Genomic DNA, 20,562 nt, shown 5'->3' on the forward strand with positions numbered 1-20,562 from the left:
GAACGTACACCTGCTACATTAGCTTATTAATCAGTCCTGAGAATAGTCACAAGGTCACAAAGCTCCTAGAGCAACGTGTTTCACAAGGTAACACGGTATTTCTGATTATTTGGTACTTAAACTTTGCAGTGTTGGTGTAACAACTGGTGAACCAGGTGAGAGTGGACAACTCTGGAGACAGTTCAGGTAAAATAACACAGCCTTTACTGGTCTAAAGGTACACTGAAGGTGTGTCAGTGGAGGCAAACAAATCCATCAGGAATGAAGCAGAGGCAGAGTCAAGCAACACGCTAAATCTAAAATAAAAACAAGAAAGGGACACTGGGAAACAAAAGGCTGGAACGCTAAGATGAACTGGCACTGTGAGAAAACAAGATACTAAATACTCAGGCGAGGGGAAGGATAACGACACAGGTGAGGCTAATCAGGGCGGGACAGACAATCAGACACAGGTGAGGCTAATCAGGGCGGGACAGATAATCAGACACAGGTGAGGCTAATCAGGGCGGGACAGATAATCAGACACAGGTGAGGCTAATTAGGGCGGGACAGATAATCAGACAAAGGTGATGACATCAATAGGGAGGGAAAACACACAGGGACAGGAAGTGAAGTGATCTGAAATGAGAGAAGATGTGAGTTTCAAAGTAAAACAGGAAACAACATGAATGAATGAAAAAAAAATACATGACCTAAGAAACTTGAGTTGTGACAGTTGGTAGGACGCCATTGACCTGCCATTCCTCTCTATCCCCGGATCTGGACCCAGACACAGCCCTATAACTGATAAATTATTGAGAATATTAAATTCTGATGGAGCGTTTCTACTTTAAGGACAGCAGAGGAAATACCTGCACACTAATACAACTGGGCAGGACAGCCATAAAAAGGTTCACAGGCTGAAATCAATGTAAAAAAAGGCAGTTTATTTAGGACAAAAAGAAGAGTGCTCAAAGTGCAGAAAGTAATAAAAAGTGAATAAAATAGCAGCAAACATTTCAGTCCCTATATATCATCAGTCACTGACATGAGTGCTTCGTATAACAGATATAGACACAGACAGATTCCTCCCAGGTGTGATGAATCAGCTGCAGTCAGCTGGTGCCACTAATTAGATGAGATCAACCAATGTATGATAGCAGAACATATACAAATGTAGAAAAAACACAACTATACACAAATAAATAAATAAAATAAATGCATAAATAAAATAAAAAAATTACAAAATAATTGAAAAAATTATAAATGAATACAATTAAAAATAAAATAAATGAAATTAAATTGTACCGAAGCACCCAAGATAAACTTTTTTGTTGGCCTAAGCAGGCGCAGTTTCACAACAGCCCTAAGACTTTGCAGCGTGTTTAATCGTTTGTCTCCTCTTCACCTTCTGCTACATCCAATCAGCTTTTTTCCCACTTTTTGATTCCTTTTACAACAAGAGGGCAAACATTTACCCTTTACCCCAGATTTCCTCTTCAAGAAATCTTTGACACAAATATACATGACAGAAATAACCAGATTATGTAACGTTAACACCATAAATTTCAAACACAATACAGTGTTCAGTCCTCAAGCGATCAAACTAAACTGTGGGGTAGTTCTTGTATAGTTTTATTGTTCCTTCTGTTTAACCTGTGTGAAAGGTAATGCACCTTTAAGGTACATTACCTGTTATATGATATATAACAAATCACATAAAAAAAAAAGGACAGACAGGGTGAGTTTATGTCGCTGCTAGAAAAGTACGGACGGAGAGCATTACCAGGATATTGCCTGGTTAGAGGGAAAGGTCATAAAAGTTGCCAGGTGTGGAATCAAATCATCCGAGAAGACGTGAGAGGATTTAAGTGTCTGTTAAAGGAAAATATCACCACTGGCTGCTGCTTCTCTGCCTAATTCACTTCATCACATTTCATGCTTTTTATTTTCTCTTTCGCACGGAGGAAAGTCACTTTTTTTTTTAAAAGGCATCATCTCCTGAAGTGAATGCTGATTTCAGTTGATACCAGGTATCACGCCAAGTTTCCCTCTTCCTGTCTGAAACTTCAATTGAAATCTGACTGAATTTAATTAAAAATATTATGACACATGAAAGGTGACGAATATTTTGCAGCATTTTTCACATCCTGAGAAGAATTCAAAGAAATAAGTGTCACTAGTAGCAGCAACTTGCAGGTAATACGTACCTCATTAAAGCTTAAAAAAAAGAGAATCATTCTATTCAGCGAGGATCATCAAAGACCACCAAGGATCTGAGACTCTCAGAAGACCTTCGTATCACACACGCGCATTATCATGCTTGCAAGCAGGAACACATGTACAGTCTTACGCAGCTGACACAGAGCCACACATGTACTGTAAGTGATACAAGATGTATGTGGAGTACATACTTCACTTGACGCACGTTATGTAATGTGTAGACAGAGAGATCCAGGTTGCTTTAAATAGCCGCGGTGGGGCTGCAGTTCTGCGTAGGACAGATATAGACACACCGGGCTGACCTGTGTCATCATGTAAGAAAGTGTGGCATCTCTACACTGCGGAGAAACACACACTGTGACATTTACAGCAGGTAAAAAAGGGAGCCAGTTATGTCGGTGATTTAACAGCTGTTAACAGATTTTAAACACAATATCTGCTCTGTGTTTATATGCTGTGATTGTTAAATGACTTAGCCTCAGAGGCCAGGGTCATGTCGACAGCATCGTTACAGACAGAGAGTTCTTTACGGGTATAGGCACGATTGTTGAATACTGTTTTAAACATTTGCCAGCAAGAGTGAAAGTGAAAGCCGACCCCAGATTCACCTCACTATATGTGCATTTTTTTTCAGTGCTGTGTCTCTTGGATGCCTGCTGCTAACAGTCTGGCACCTGGTCGCTACCTATCTGAATGTTGTGGGGGGTACACGGCCACAAAGGTCCTGAACACAGAAAATACCAAGAAAATACAGGCAGAGGGCAGAGTCTCTGCAGAAAATCACACCGCCACACACTTCCAGTGGGTCATAAGTGACGATTGAGAGAGATTAGTCCTATATTAGTCTATGGAGTGCTGCAGAAATGAGACCTAAAACTCTGAAATGATCTCCTCTCAATGGCCCAATCCCAATACCCCCCTTGTCCACTACCCCTGGCCCTCAAAATGAAGCAACAGGGGGTAGGGGTAGAAATCTTTCCCTAGGAATTGGGACACCACTCACTACATCAGTGCGTTACGTTCACGCATACGTGACTATTTTAAACAGGAAGCTGCGAGCCATCTACATTTCTAACCGGCATTTACAATGGAGTCTCATTCATCCTACCGATCGCGTTTGCCGCATTCATCATGCTTGGTTTGATGAACGACAGACGTCAGGTGACTTCTGCTAGCTAGCTAACCAGCTAACATTACGAGGCAGCGTAGTTATACTAGCTGGCGTGTTATTGTAATGTGAAAAATCCGACAATTTTGCAGAACAGGACAGATGCCAGATGCCACATAGTGCGAGCTAGCTAGCTAGCTAGCTAACAAGCAACCTGACGATGGTAACGTTAGCTATGGATTAACTTTTTTCCCCGTCTCTTGCTTGGTGGTAGCTATGGCGACGTCTACCCCTCGCTGGCAAGTCAGCATCTGAAATCTCTCGCTCCGAAGGGCTAGTTTCATACCCACTACCCCTCGTTGTGCCCCCTACCCCTACATGCAAAAAGGAATTGGGACACCCCTACCCCTCGTGGGAATGCGCAAATGTAGGAGTAGGGCTAAGGGGGGGTATTGGGATGGGCCAAAGCCATTGGGTTTTTGGTTAGATGCCTGAAATAAGGTCTGTGGTCAACACAAGCTAAAGACACTTTCATGTTTTGTTCTTCGACGTAAACTATGTCAGTAAATACCCCCCTTGTGAATTGTGAAGCCTTTAGGTGTGTTAGAAAGACAGTTGCTAACAAGTGGCTAAATGAGACCACTAGTTGTGGTGGTGCGTTAATTGTGCTAGCGTTGACTTTTTTTCCCTGGTGATAGCATTTACACCTCAAAGATCAAAAAAGTGGATTTGTGAAGATTATCTTGATGAACAAAATGTGCAAGTATCATGAACTTTTGTTTGCCCTCGAGCTAATTTGCTGCAGTAATCCAAAATCCATGGAGAAAATCCCACTGGCTTTGTGACGAGGCAACCAGGGCGATGCTAACGTCTGCCTTGGCCTTCAGAAAAACATCATCCCTGCAGCACTCTATTCCAGGAACACAGCTCAGCCTTGCTGCCTATTTTTGCTTTTGCCTCTCATAGTGGCGCATTAGCTAACGTTAGAAAAACAGACTGGAGGAAAGCGTTCAGGTGTCGTCCTCCTTTGTAAGATTGGCTTCCTGTGACATCATCCATCCACTGAGTGAGAGCATACGGGTCGGCCAGTCTGGTCCCGTTGGTCAGTGTTTACTTATTCAAGTAACACTCACGGTCCTGGAGAGTGAGTGACCTGACATGGTGCGTTGGTAAATTCAGTCTGACGCTCTACACTAAAATGAGAGCGAAGAAACGAAGGGTTATATTTCTATATGAATTAACATTAATCACACATTCATTCTGCTCGGCGCTCTGCTGCTCCATCTCCCCAGACAGAGTGCCAAGAGTGCACTCTGCCGCTCCGAGAGTGTGGTGCTCTGGATAACCGAACGGTACATTTTGACCACATGCGAAATTTACGAACAGTCCAGTTTGTGTCAGAGTATTTCTGAATGCACCGCTCGCATCATCTTCCTCCATTGTCCAAAACAAGCCCTGGCTAATGTCTGTGGAGAACTGTTTTGCCTCCAGCTAAGCCCCGCCCACTGAAAAACATCATGCTGTTTACCAACAGTAAAAGGGTCTACATCTGATTCATGCATGCTCGGCCATTTGCAGGTTGCTTCTGAGCCGGACGAGGTCCACAGGCCGCCAACTGATCTAGTCTTGATCTGTTGTATGTGCAATGTAGTGAGGAGTATCTTAACTCGTATTAAAGTGCCGCATGTAGCGTCTCTAAAGCTCCTCTCGTTTGAACATGACAGCTGTGGTCAATGGTTCATGCACTGAAAGAGGTAAAATCAACTCTTTGTGTTAAACAGCGCAGTGCAGGAGGAGGAAAAAAGCGATTACTATTCAAAGCCTTTAAATGAATTTAAAAACAGTTACTTTAGTGCATTTGCAATTCAATCACTGTGTCTCGGATTAATGCAGAAAATGCCATTTGCATTCCTACTCCGAGCTGAGCTGTGTGCACTGATGCACACGAGGATCACAGTAACAGCCTAATTTAAATGATATTCTGCCACATTATTATCATTCATGATCACCTGTATAGCTCATTACTGCCTGGGATCTTTGAGACATGAACCTGCAGAGCAACATATGCACTCTGTACAGTGTATTGTAGGAGAAATCAGCGAGCGCATTGTACAGAACAGTAGGACGCATGGTTTGATGCTGCTCAGATCCCTCCTACTGTTCAACACTTCCCTCTGAGGCTTTACTGTGTTTTCATGATGCAACATGCTTGGCAGCTGGCAGAGTTGCAGAGCCTTGTCTGCTCCAAGTAAAAGACACGGCATAAGCCCTAATGTTTTGTGACTAGAATTTTGATCATTTAAAATCTTTCTTTCACACTTGTTTTCTCTGCGCTCCCTCCCTTCCCTCCCTCTCCTCTCTCCGGTTCTCTCTGCTTCAGCTTCTCTGTCTGTGTAAGTCACAGAATCACAGAATAATGAGTTCCTCATCCTCCTGCGGTGAGCCGCGTTCACTGTTGCAACCCAGGGCTTCTTTGATATGGATTCTGTTTAAATCAGCCATCGCGCTTATTGTTGGGCTTCCTTGAAAGGTCATACTCTCATTAAAAGCAATCAACACTGGAAGTTTTAAGATCACTTTTGCCCTTTCGAAAGGACGCCGAGAGTGGAACAGATTATCCTTTCTAATAAAAATCTGACCACAGAAATGTGAGATTCTTCAAGATCAAAGCCAGCGAGGTGGACGATCCCTATCTCACACTGATTCTATTTCTGAAATGAAATTGCAGCACTGTCACGCATGGACTGTGATGTTACTAAATAAAATGGATTTCATTTGATGGAAAACAAGGAAATCTATGTCAGTACAATGGCCCTGAAGCCACATCATACAGATGACCATGTGTGTTCTGTCTGCATGTACCTCCATAGTAACAGAGATTAAATTAGCACTGCAGTGCAAAGAAGGTATGATGTCTGGTATGCAGGCTACAATATCGTGTTTACCCACAGCTACCGGCTCTGACTTCACATGCACGCAGGGAGCAGAGAGAGAAATCTCTGCCCAAACTTCTCTGAGGCCTGAATATGTGAGACTATATGACTGTGATTGATGTTAAACTGAACACAGCAGGCCTGTCAAGCTTTGGATTTCTCCATATGTTAAAGTGCTGTGCATGCTTCTGTAGTAACAGCCATATTTGGTAGCACAGGATTCTGCAGAATGGTGTTGATTTCAGGAACAGATAATACAGTATACACTCACCGGCCACTTTATTAGGTACAGATGTTCAACTGCTTGTTTAGGCATGTAGACATGGTCAAGACGACCTGGTGGAGTTCAAACCGAGCATCAGAATGTGTGTCAGCTAACAACAGGAAACTGAGGCTACAGTTCACACAGGCTCACCAAAACTGGACAATAGAAGACTGGAAAAACCACATTCAGATGGAAGCATGGATCCATCCTGCCTTGTATCAACGCTTCAGGCTGCTGCTGGTGGTGTAATGGTGTGAGGGAGATTTTCTTAGTACCAACTGAGCATGGTTTAAACACCACAGCCTACCTGAGTATTGTTGCTGACCGTGTCCATCCCTTTATGACCACAGTGTACCCATCTTCTGATTGCTACTTCCAGCAGGATAACGCATCATGGATGTGCAGTCGACAAATCTGCGCATATTGAGGGGGCGGGGTTTCTGACCTATAGTGCAGCCAGCCACCAGGGGGCGATCAAGAGGTTTTGGCTTCACTTTTGTGGCACTGCCATGTCGACTATCTCTATTATAAAGTCTGCGCCCACTATTCACAACTCTTTACCTAAGGTATCATCACTTAGAGTCTCTTCTTGTAAGTAAAATGTGTTTTAAAGACAAACAATTAAACAAGAATTTATCAAAACGCATTTTTCTTTAGTAAGCATGCACGGTCATGTCAGAATCATGTCTATTATCAACTAGTGAGGAAGCACATGCAGCTTTAGCCACATAATTTTTAGCATTCATGCATGTAACACTATTGGTGCTCAAGACTTTTTAACCCAGTTCTTGGTTTTAAACCAGCCAACTCACAGAGCTGCTGTAGCCTTGATAAGCTAGCTAGCAAGCTACCGCTAATAAAACTGCAAGGGACTGTCACCATTTAAACTGCAGAATCAGCAAGAAATAAGAAGCTGCTTTGTGATCATCTGTGGGAGATTGCTGACCCATTGATAAAATTAAGGAAGCACTTTGTGTGGTATGCATCACAAACCTGGAATAACCTCCCAGATGATGTTAGACTCTGATCACTTAAAGTTAAAGCTAAAAACATTCCTACTCCACTCTGTTATGACTGCAACCTTACTTTTAAACTCAATTTTAAATCTTTTTTTTTTTTTTATCTTTGCATCTCGTCTGCACTTTTTCTATTTTTAATGGGGATTTTTAAATTTTCTCTTTACTCTTTTCTGTATCCTTTATTAAGCTTTATATTTTATTGCTCTGTAAAGCACTTTGACTTTTCCATGTGTATGAAATGTGTTGTACAACTAAAGCTGCCTTGCCTAGGTAAATTTCCCACTGCTGCTACTTTTAACTACAGTATATATGTACAGTTAAAGTTCGACAGACTTCAGCTCAGGAAAGTGGAGCTTCTTTGTCTATGATGTGCTATCCAGTCACAAAAGGCATATAATATGCAGCATGTCAGATGCTGGTGAGTTGCCAGAAAGCCGAGCCGCCTCACCTTTAAACGCTGATATCAGTGTGACTTTTGTATGGGTGTGTGGAGACAAATACTCCCACACGTTGCTTTATCTCTGAGTTTATCTTGAGATGGAGGCTAGACAGTCTGTGGCTCATCAGTGACGTCGTGAATCATAAAAAAAGGTGCAGATGAGTAATATTAGATTTGACTGAATATGATAACAAGGCTTGATAAAGTGTGTGGTCGGTGTGGACAGGGAGGCAGGTACACAGACTGAGAACGAGACAACAAACTAATTATGAAATCAAGATGTATCTCTCTGCCCACAGAAGTAGAAATACAGGAGGAAGCCGAGAGCTGAGGATGGAGAGATTTGATTAAAAAAAGGAAGGGTTGGGTAACAGACTGCAGTGTTTACAGTCATTGCTTGAACTCAGTGAACCTCATGCAGATTCTACAGAGGATAAACATAATCCCACAGCTGACCTTAACGCATCTCAAAAAATAAATAACCATTATTTCCGTGATGACTGTCATCATCAACAACCTCTCACAACAACTGTAATAACTCTGGTTGAATTGTTTACATGTGATTCAGGTGGCACTGTGAGCTATACACCAGCTCCCCTCCTTAAAAAGAACAAGAAAAATATTTGCAACAGTTCTAGTGGTGATGAATGAGGCCGCTTCGTCGAGTTTCCAAAATAAAGGAGTGAAATAACATGGGTGTGTGAGGAACTCTATGTGAATGAATTGTTTTGGCTGCGATCCAGAGAGTTCCTCTGGCAGAGCCAGTTAAAACACAGATAGCGGCATGGCTCATTGTTATGTTGGGATCCGCCCCAGAGCTGGGATTTGTGCGAAAAGTACAAAAGCAGGGAAATGAAATATAACACAAGCTAGAATGGGAGGGAATATTCCATTAATGTGGGATGGGGTGGGGTGGGGGGGTGACAGCGAGGTTATACGAGGTTGAGGAGGTGTCCTTGGGGAGAGGAGGTGAAACTTAAACAAAGGCCTTCACAAGCTCAGACAAGTACAGCGAGCTGTGTTGAAGGTTTGGAAGAAAAACACTGGTGTTACCCACCACCCATATAAATACTCTGTTTACTACTGTGGCGTCACTATTAGGAAAGAATGTGCAGGGGCACGGCAGCAGGATGATGGTGAAGAGTTTGCAGCTCAGACTTAGATGTTTTTTAACGTTAAAGGAGCAGTTCGACATTTTGTGAAATACACTTATTTGCTTTGCTGTGAGAGTTAGACTTGTGTCAAACCCTGCACCGAACAGCTTCTCAAGTGATGTGTCAGAATAAGATCTTTTCACCTCAGTTGGTGCTCCTCTGATCTTCACTGTTTAGTGAAAGATGGTCATGAACTTCAGTCCAAGCTGCCTTAAGTCATCTTCACATTCTGACAAAATCAAACTTGTCTGATATTATCGCTTTTGCTCTTGGCTCAGGCTAAATACTGCAGTTCAGTGAGGTGAACATTGTCAACAACCAATAGCTGCTCTCTCTCCAGCACCAAACAGGAAGCAGCTAACCAGGTAGACAGTAAACATGGTGTGTATCTGATCCAATATCTGACACTTATTTTTGTGAGAGATCTTAATTTTGGAACGGTTTGCCTCTCGTTCCTACAATGTTTTGATGCCAAAATAATGCTAACCAATGGAAACTGGTGGCAAGTTAAGGTGCCAAAAAATGTGTTACGTTTGTACGCAAACAGTTTCTCTATGGATTATACTGAGGCCCAATCACGACACATTCTCACTCCGACCTTGTCACATATCAACGTTTGATCATGGACTTCCCACATCCACATACAAGGTACCCTGGGTGTGTTGGTTGTTGATGTTCTGGGACACTGTCTCGTTCTGCCTGTTACATGCATTGTCTTCTTTCAAAATACGCTTCTGTTTTCACAGGAAATTTACGAATTGACGCTTTTCTTTCCTTCAACAACAAACATGCGTGGTTAGGTTTAGGAAAAAAAACAAGTGTTTGGCTTGAAAAACCTTGCAGGTCGTGAGCAATGCCGTCCTAGGTGAAAGTCTGTGTTAGTTGGACCCATCCACCAACCCTTCCGCCCGGCCCACTTGGACTTTTGCCGCCTAAACATTTGTTCTTGTCCCGCCATGTTTCCCCCTGATGCCACTGAGTGCTGTTAAAATATAACACCGACCAGCCGCGTATCAGGTCGACATTAAAGGACAGCTTTTTACGATGGTGTCTGACACCGCAAGTCACTGCCCATGCGTCATATTTCGACGACTTCAGAGTGAGACTGGGTTGCCAATCAACAAGAATACTGTGGACAGGTGACACCTTTTATGTTGTGTTTTTGCGGACATGTAAAGAATTTTTAAATATGTCACATAAATATGTTTGTGAGTTTGGGGAAAATCTAAAAAGGAATCAAGTCCTACAAGTAGTGACCCTGCAAGATCCCCAGTCTTTCCAACATCTTATAGTGTGTGACTAAACCCCTACATTGTCTTTAGATGTGAGAGACTGTGTCAAACTTTAGTCTTTTAAAACTCTTTTCAAAGTATTTTCAGTATGTTCTGTTACTTTCATGTCTGTACGGCAAAAGCCAGAGCCAGCAGCTGGTGAGCTGAGCTTAGAGCTAAAAGACTAGAGCTCCATCCATCAACCAGCACACCTGAACCTCTGTTTGGCATCCAAGGGTGTAGGTTTAATTTCAACATTGGGGGACACATAGGAAATAGGGAGGTTTGGGGGTCCTCTCACAGGAAAATGTGGGTGTCATTTACTTAATTTCCTGCGGTCTGGTGAATATTTCTGCACCAATTTATAGTGCAAATGTCTTAAATGTTGTCATAGTAAACAAGCTTGTCTCAGGCACTTATCATACTGTTTTGTATGAAAAGTAATGCATCAAAGTGCGTACATATTCCACATAATCGTGAGTCAGTAATTCTAGTATTACACATGTATTTGGGAAGGTGACCAATGTGCTGATGGGAATTAAGAAGAGAGTTGTCCCATAAGGTTGGAGGTTCGTGTGGTGGATGTGTCACACAAAACAGGCTTTCCCCAGAACTTTGAGTCATTTTAAGGTATGCTGTCACCATGTTTGTTTTCCTAAACATAACCACAGTAACTTTACTTGCCTAAACCCAACCTTCATAACTTTATGTTAAGTATCTATCTTTACTAATTATGTAACTTTCCATTAACACTTAGAATTAGAGGAGTCTGAGTCCATCAACGTCTTCACCGCTTGTGCAACCGTAAACTTTTCCGTCGGTGCTGCCATTTTCCTACAGTTTACAAGCTGCTACATTTCTTCCAGTGTAAAGCGGATCTTCTTCTTCGTGTGTTTTTGGACATGGTGGTGCTGTTGTATTTCACAAGATGTGTAACAGTGCCCCCCATCTTATGACAGTGAAAATACGGATTGCTGGAAAATCTCGTCAATGGCGTGGAAAGTGTTGAGTACGTACATCAGTCATGGGGCGCTAATAGGTAGTCATATGAACTGTTGAGGATGAGGATATGTTGAAGTGAAAGTCTGCTACTTTAATGTTTTTATGAGGTGGGGACCACTGCACATGCTCCAAATATTGAGGGGGTCGTGTCCACTGCGTCCATCCCGAAATCTACACTTAAGCTGGCCACCTCGTGACGCTGACACTCCAGGCTAGCTGTTTCCAGGCTTTAGGCTAAGACAGATATGATGGTGGTATCATTCTTCTTGGCGAACTGTGTCAAAGAAAACAAACATACTTACCAAACTGTCGATCTATGCCTTAAACTAAAGCATCATTCTGCTCTACACACTGAGAACATTTTCTGACCTCTTGGGAAACTAAAACCTTTCTCTGGATAACGGCTTGCATTCACATTCACAAGAAAACATTTTGTAAATACAGGGTTTTCACCCAACAGCCACCAAACATTACATCTCATTCCAGTTCCTCCGAAACTTGCACATCAGCTGGTTGATACGAGTGTTACGAAACACGTAAGCCTGTATTCAAGATGCTAATGCATTTTGCATGGCAACATTGTAGGGTTTTATCACTTTGCGACATCGAGGTGTAAATGATTCGGAGAACACATGCAGTTTCCATAAAAGATCTATTCACCCCCCTCCTCCTCCTCCTCCTCCTCCTCCTCCTCATAGCTGTTTCACAGCGAGCCCTCCAGAGATAAGCCTGTCCTTCATGTGCTGTGTCTAAGCACAGAGCCCAGATTACATGGCCATGGAGGATTCCCTACTGGCTGCCTGCTCTTCTACCACATCTCCTGGACATAAACAAGGAGGATGCTGCGGAGAGTGAACAGGCTTCCACTGTGCTCTGCGTCTTTGTAATCTTGTACGGGCTGTGTATCTTTGTAATCCCATATACCACGACTGCAGTTAGAATAGCCTTGGTGCTGCCATGGATCCATGAATACAGAGTCTGTGGACTCTAATCACAGAGGCACCTTATGAAGAGCTTACACCTCCAGTATACTTTGCCTCCCTGGTATCAGTTTATGGAACTGCCTGCAAAGCAAAACCTACACTATTATCTATATCAACAGGATGGGAGTGAGAACCTTTGGTAGGGGCAAATCTAGAGGGCAGTTTAGCTTATTTCCAAGGTGTATTCTTAGATTTCTAATTTGAAATTTCTAATGAAACCACAAAGTAGTTGCCAATAAATTGTCTGTCAACGACTAATAGATTAATCAACTAATCCTTGCAGCTTTAGTTATTAAACAGTAGAATGTGGAACAATGTTGGAGCGCTGCTTGGACAGAGATGGATGGAATTTGTAGTTGTACAGAAGTTATCAATGGTCGTGCCATTAAAGGGGTGACAATTAACCTGTCCACCCAGGTGTCATGTTTCCATCACTGCTGAGCGGAGCTGGAGAAGATAAATACCCGTGACTACTGCAGAGTCATTTTCTCTGGGAGTACATGCAGATTGTAACCTTTCCTGCTACAGACAAAAACCGGTGGGTTTTTTGACCAGTCGAAAGAGGCTGTCAAAGCTAGAATTTGAAATGTTTAAGATGTTGGCAATAAAAAATGCTGTCATTGGACGTCATCCAGGGTTTCACAGAATCTTTCTTGTCTGGTGATAGTTTCAGGAATGTTTCCCTGAAGATCGGGCACTGGGCGTTACTTATGTGCCTTTTTTGCGACAGCTTTCAAGAGCACAGCGGCAGCAGGTTGCATCTGAGGTTGCTAAGCAGCCTTAACAGTCACCGTATCGTAGCCTATTTAGCAAAAATCCTGAGTGCAGAGCTGATCTTCTTCCAGGAGCTGTTTATAAGTGTATTAACATGGTCAACTTTTCAACGTTTATCACAGACTGATATTTAAGGACGAAGGGAAAGATATCTGTCGGCTGTGATTGGCTAGTCCTCGTCACATGACATGCGGTGTGCACTGCTGAGTTCCAAAAGTTGACGTGCAGTTGTTCTACATTGATAAAGATGAATTTGAAGGTGCAAAAAACGTGGCATGTGTACGTCCCCTAAACCTTACCAAGCATCAACTATTGAGGAGGCAGTTTATGAATTTTATGTTTTTTTGTTGTTTAGATATAAAGATCCTTCCTTCCTGGAACATTTCCATTCCAGTAAACATCTGAATCTGAATGCACTTTGAGACTGATACACTGACATTTGTTTCATATATTCTGATAACAGTGTAATTACACGTCAACAGCTTTTAAATATGGCATCGATTCTGTGTAATCCATTTCCTCGTACGGTCTGATACTAAAAGCACACTCACATGACAGATGAAAGCTTCCTAATTGCTCGTATCCTGAGAGCTCTGGGATGTGAAAACAGGATCAGGGGTCGGTAAAGTTTCAGAGACCCTGCTGAGGGTGGGACATGTACACACCATCAGTTAATGTATTTATCTGTTAAACAAATCAATATCACAATGGGCACATGAGCAACACTTCCAATCATTCACACACTCTTCAGAGCTGCTAATTTCCATATCATGGTGCGCACATTTCAGTGTGCACTGATTTTGTCTTTGCATGTTGCAGCAGCATGCTGGCAATACTCTGGTGAAAAATCCTCCTCCTCCTCCTCCTCCTCCTCCCCCTTCTTGTTCTGCTCGTCCTCAGATAACTGCCTCCAGCAGAAGATGTCCTGTCGGCACCTGGCACCCAGGGAAAGGAAGGCCTGCTATTCCCCACCTAATGCACACACACACACACACACACACACACACACACACACACACACACACACACCCTCCGAGCGTGGGCGTCTGTGTGTGAGACACGAACATGTAGCTGTGCGTGTGCGCGCGTGCTCTCTGCGCAGCTACTCTGCATGTCTTTGTGTGCATGTGTGTGTGTGTGTGTGTGTTCTGCATTATTATTGTGTGCCTGTGAGCTGGTGTTGTCTGTAAATCTCCCCCTGGTCCCAGCCTGCTCTGGCTGGTTTTATTGAAGCAACAGACAGCGTGGGCACACACACACACAAGCTCGGAGCAGCCCTGATCCCAGGCTGATAGAGACAGACAGAGACTTGGTGAAGTTGAGAGAACAGCCTGGGGTTGTCTGCAGACCACGGGGAATACGCCCCCGAGTTACAAAAAAGATGGAGTAGAAGCCAAAAACTCTGCTAACCCCCCCTCCTTCTGCTAATGCTGCCATTCAGCTCTGTGGCTGTCTACCTGGCTGTCTGACTCCTGTCTGTCACCCACTCCATCAGCTGCTTCATCATTCACTCTTTTTTTTTACCTTTGCATTTATTTAGCAATCTCCATTTTTTTTGTTGCATTTTTTCCGTCCACAGGCTTAGTTGGTTGTTCCCTTTTGTTCATCAGTGCCATCAATCTTGAATGGAGAAAACCAATGCATCAGCAGTGTAATTTTGTAATCAGCACAGCGAGGAATACAAATCAGATCGGCAGCGGGGCCGTAATGCATGTAATCCATCAGAATGAAAGTGTTACAGACAGCTGATAAACATGCATTTTTGGGGTGATTAATTGACTGAATAATAGATTGATCTCTGCGTATACTCACAGATCTAGACTTTCTTTCTTTCTCTTTTATGCTGAAGCATGTCGATGGAGTGGGTGTGAGAATATGAAGGAGGGGGCGCAAGCATAAAGACTATAAAATCATAAAAATCGATTTAAATATACAGACAGTTTGGGAATACGAATCGCAGAACTGAAGCTTTTTCACTTTAGTGCTGCAGGCATTACAATATGTCTGATTGGGACATTTCATTTTGTTTACGCCATTTATTTATTTTATTGCTCTCTATTGGTGGCCATTAGGAATTTTAACAGCATCACAAAACTTATCTCCTCGTACACGAGTCCCCCTGCTCCCACAGCAGCGGCGCCGCCTCCACTCGTTTTGAGCTACAGCGTGGTGGCCCGGACTTGGCAGAAGCAATGAAGCTGTACTTTTCACACAGAGACAAGTAAGCGAGCTAATTAGAGGAACATGCAGTAAATAGGTAATATATCACTGTGTTAAATACTACACTAATAACACAGCTTTGGCATTTTGCTTTTGTTGGCTTGAGAATGAAGCTTATTAGTCTTCATAGCTGAGATGTCTCATAACGCTGGTTTCTACCTTGTGTTAAGCAGTTGGAGATGCCACTGGGTGGGGTGAGGTGTGGGTGGGGGCTTTTGAAAGCACCTGGCAAAGTGATGACTGATTCACTGGTATCGATCTACAATCCTATCAACCACTGCAGATGTATTACACTTATATTGTGCAGCAATGCAGAAAAAATAATTTTACTGATTGCTCTTTTACTCTGACTAGCATTTATTCTTACCTCGTTATAAAAATGTTTGCATCGTAGGTTCCAGCAAACCATGGATATGTTACATTTGCATGTTATTATCAGGGTTCCCACACATTTTCATGAAGAAAATTTTCAAACCCTTCCCATAACTTTTCAAGGACATCAGATTCAAGCTCTGTTCAAACATAATTCCTTCAAGGTGGAGAGATGGAACGTTGGGAGAAATTTAGGAGACCTATGTGATGCATCAGCACATATTAGAGCTACATTATGTCGTCAGCAACAGAAAATAAATTATGTTTATGTATGTATTATGCCATTATGTTAAATTATGTGGAAAGTTATCCATGGAAGATTACTGCAAAACTTTCATGACACACAACAATATTCCATAATTTATCCAAAATTTCCAAAGATTTTCACTATCTTTGTGACTTTTCTAGGCCTGGAAAATGTGATTGTGAAATTCCATGATTTCTCCAAGTATTCCATGACTGTAGGAAGCCTGTATTATGTAGCAAATAAAACTTTATATTTTAACAACAATGTGTTAAGTTTGTGGTTAGATTCAGTTACAAAAACTACTTGGTTGTGGTTAGGGAAAGATCATGTTTTGGTTTAAAATACCTGCTTTTCATGCCACTATACTGGCAGGAGAAGCAGCAATATCTGGTAAAAAAAAACAACAGCTTTTCATGACACTATCCCTGTAGACAGGTTGCTACAAAGCACCAACATTTTGAGCCTAAAAAGCCACTGGAAACACACTGACAAGTTGCTACAAAACAACCATGACTGAAGCATAAAAAGCCACTGAAAACACCTCGACAGTTTGCTACCAAACGCCCATGAGTGGAGCATAAAAAGCCATTGAAAACATGGTGATGGGTGACTACAAAATACCCACGTTAGGAACTTAAAAAGCTAATGGAAACACACTGACAAGTTGCTACAAAACACCTTCATTTGGAGCCAAAAAGGCAATGGAAACACATTGACAGTTTGCTACAAAACACCCATGATTGAAGCATAAAAAGCTACTGAAAACACCTCAACAGGTTGCTACAAAACGCATCATGAGTGGAGCATAAAAAGCCACTGAAAACATGCTGATGGGTGACTACAAAACACTCATGTTAGGAACTTAAAAAGCTAATGGAAACACACTTTCAGATCACTACAAAACACCTAAATTTGAAGCCTAAAACACCTAGTGAAAATACAGATGGCATTATCCATGTCGACAGGTAGCTACAAAACACCTACATTTGGAGCCTAAATAGCCAGTGGACACACACTGACAGGTTGCTACAAAACACCTACATTTGGAGCCTAAATACCCAGTGGAAAAACACCAACAGATGGCATTATCCCTGCAGACAGGTAGCTACAAAACACCTACATTTGGAGCCTAAATAGCCAGTGGACACACACTGACAGGTTGCTACAAAACACCTAGATTTGGAGCCTAAAAATCAATGGTAACACACAAAAGGGTAGCTACAAAACACCCATAATTGGAGCATAAAAAGCCATTAAAAACCCTCATAGCTTACTGGAAAACACCCATGTTTGGAGCCTAAAAAGGCGATGGAAACACACTGATGGGTTGCTACAAAACACCCACAGATGGAGTTGAAAAAGCCAATGGAAACACACTTACAGGTTGCTACAAAACACCCATGTTTGGAGCGTAAAAAGCCACTGGAAACACAGCAATGACTCGCTTAAACACAACCAGTTTCCTTGTTGTTGGTCTCAAACAGTAGTCTGCAGCTTAGCAGCCATCCAGCCTAAGTGACACCCTGTCCACTATCTCAGATGACAAAGTCAGCTCATATCACTTTAGACGTTGATATGATACTATAAGACGTATAATGCCAACATTTTCTTCTGGCGACTGGGGCTGGGTAGCCATGCCAACACAAGATATAGCCATTGACATTGCTTCCCCAGCAGTCAAAATATTGGACCCGTGCTGCCTGGCCCAGCTGTGGCTATCTCAATGAAAGATTGATGAGGCTCTTCAGGTAGATACAAAGCTAAGTGTCTTGTTTATTAATGTGCTGTGATTGGATCCATTAGCTGCCTTGTGTAAACTAATCGCCGTATAATGTGTGTTGTCATTTCAGCCTAACTGCTGATAATGTATTCCTCCCCCGTCTTTGCAAATGCTGTTATTTTCTAATAGACTCATAGAAATACTGTTGTGTCAGGAGTAAGGATTTTTTTTCCCCCCATCCGGTCCGCTGAACAGTAAACATGTTTCACATTCACATTGATTGCTGAATTTGCTGTATGCTCCAGCTTGCTGTTCTCTGATATGGGCAGTAATACAGAGATTCAGTGCAGAGTGCAGCAGATTTGGACAAATCAAGTTGTGATGAGGCCTACCTTTTCTATTTAATTCTATCTGCTGGAGTGCAGATTTGCTGCCAATACAGGGAGGAGTGTTTAGCCTTAAAAGCAAGGAGTTTGTAAAACAAATTGGGTCAAATCTCAGCCACATCTTGAGATATTACCACAGACAGCCTTTCCCTTCTGCATGACATGACATCCAAAAACACATCAGCACAGTGGCAACACCGGGGACGAAGATTATTGACTCGTAATAGCAGATCTAATGGTATCGCTTTCACAAAAGGATAAACAAAAAAAAAGCAGCCTCGCAGAACCATAACAGTATCATAACCACACTGGCTGACATCCAGCTTGCCATCTTCAGGGATCAATTTCTTCAAAGCATAATGTATCTCTTTTATTCTCCATCTGAGATGCAGAGTTGGTGATCTCAAGGTGCGCAGGGAAGACTTTGAAGTGCAAAAGAGTCGGGGAGTCAGAGATGGAAGACTCACAGCCCAGGTTTCTCCCCGCTGAGATCCTCTGACCTCAAGTGAACAGAGCGAAACTGAGCAAATTGAAAATAAGTTTAGTAGGGCACGCCGCTGTTCAATGTACATACTGGAAAATAAAATACCTGTCAGGATCGATTTGCAATGCCAATGAATTTCAAAGAGTTATCAGAGGCTTTTAACTGGGTGCGTCTTCCCAAACCCAAACTGTATGTCAAGTGCATTTACTGGGATACGTCCCATATTCTTGTTATAGAGTAACTCATTTGCATGATAATTTGCTCTTTGAAACCCAGCGAAGTAAACTTTATGAGATAAAAGACTAAAACAAAATTACAACAAAGCTGTTTTTCTGTTTACGCCCTCTTACCTCCATCACCGTATCACGCGTGAAGTGACAGGTGTGCTTTGCGTCTCTCCAGCATATCCACCGACTCATTATACAGAGCTGGCTTCGTCTATAAATACAACTGTGGCCTATTCTGTTTGCGGCGGGTTCACGCCAAGACGGCAGCCAGTCGCATGGGAACTCCACTTCACAGGGAACAGCACAACACATACTGCACGGGGAGAGAATGAGGGAACAAAAGAAAAAATAGTGTGTCACTTTTTAGCAGTACACATGCCACAGAGTGTACCACATGCTGTGGTGCTACAATAGCTGTTTTGGAGTTGAAGCTAACGGACGGGTCTGAGCCTCTGCTAAGACTCCACGAACGCCTTTGAGATTACGGACAATTCGGGTGGGGGAATAGAGCTATAAATGTAAACACCCTGGTTGGGGGCCACAGCCACACAAAAGCTTTAATAGTGAGTTAATGAGGCCAAACACATGCGACCCCCCGCCTTTGATTTTGTTCTGAGTTGTATTAGTTATTATTCATCACTCAGTAAAAATGCCCGCCTGAACACAACCAATAATTGAAGTTATATTTAGCTTGAATGGCACAAACACGTGCAAATAATCACAGCAAACACCTCTCCATCTGCACCACCAGCAGGACACAGGACATTTACACAGTTCCTTTGCTCATTCTATTGTCCAAATTATAAACACACCTGCAATTCCTTCCTTCCTGCACCGAGGTTCCCACAAAACCAATCGGGCGAGCTGAAAGGGAGAGTCACAATGATGTAATTACTCCTCCAGGTTCCCAGGATACACTGAAAAGAAAACAGACGGGGGGAGGAGGGGGGGGGTGCAGGACCGTNGGGGGGGGGGGGGGGGGGTGCAGGACCGTGGCTAAACAGCAAAGCCAGTTTCGGTGCTCTTTAAAGCCGACTTGGGTGTAAAGCGATTCCGGATTACTCTGATACATGATTTAATGGCACATTCTCCATTGGTTCAGCCCACCAGAGCGCTCAGCACGGAGAGGTGGGGAGGTTGCCTGGTCTGGGAAACAAATCTTGTGGTTGTCTTTGGGAGATTTGGAGGAGGAGAATTTTCTTTGATTCAAAGCGGTTTTACAGGCAGAAATAATCTAATTGGATGGGTTAAAAGTCAGAGGGTGAAGCCAAAGATCAACAGTTTTTCTTGATAAGTAGGCCTGCTGTTATACTCAGTGTTGCCAACATGATGTATTCATTTAGCTAGCAACACTGAAGTGCCAAGAAAGGAGGAAGTTTATAGGTGTAGTATAAGGCTGCTTTCAGACCTAGAGTTGTCTCCTTTGGTCCGAATCAGGGACTCATGTTGTCACAAAGTTGTATAATTGCCTAGAGTTGGTTTGTGTTCTCACGGCAGCATTTACAAGAGGACCAGATCAAATGTCTCGTGTGAGAAAGCTGCTCTTGATTGGTCAGAATTTCCATGGGAGAAAAATCCAGGAAGTAAAGCAAACGTTGAAGAAGAGTACACTTGCAAGATAAATGTGACACTTTCTAATGTCACAATGGAGGGACAACTACGCAGGTTGATTTTAGCGCTGCTCATCGTGGACTATATTGCTGTCATTGTTCATTGTTCATCCACCTGCAGTGGTAACCCTAAACGACACTAATCA

Source organism: Epinephelus moara, chromosome 11 (assembly GCF_006386435.1).
Source record: "Epinephelus moara isolate mb chromosome 11, YSFRI_EMoa_1.0, whole genome shotgun sequence".
Taxonomy (NCBI): domain Eukaryota; kingdom Metazoa; phylum Chordata; class Actinopteri; order Perciformes; family Serranidae; genus Epinephelus; species Epinephelus moara.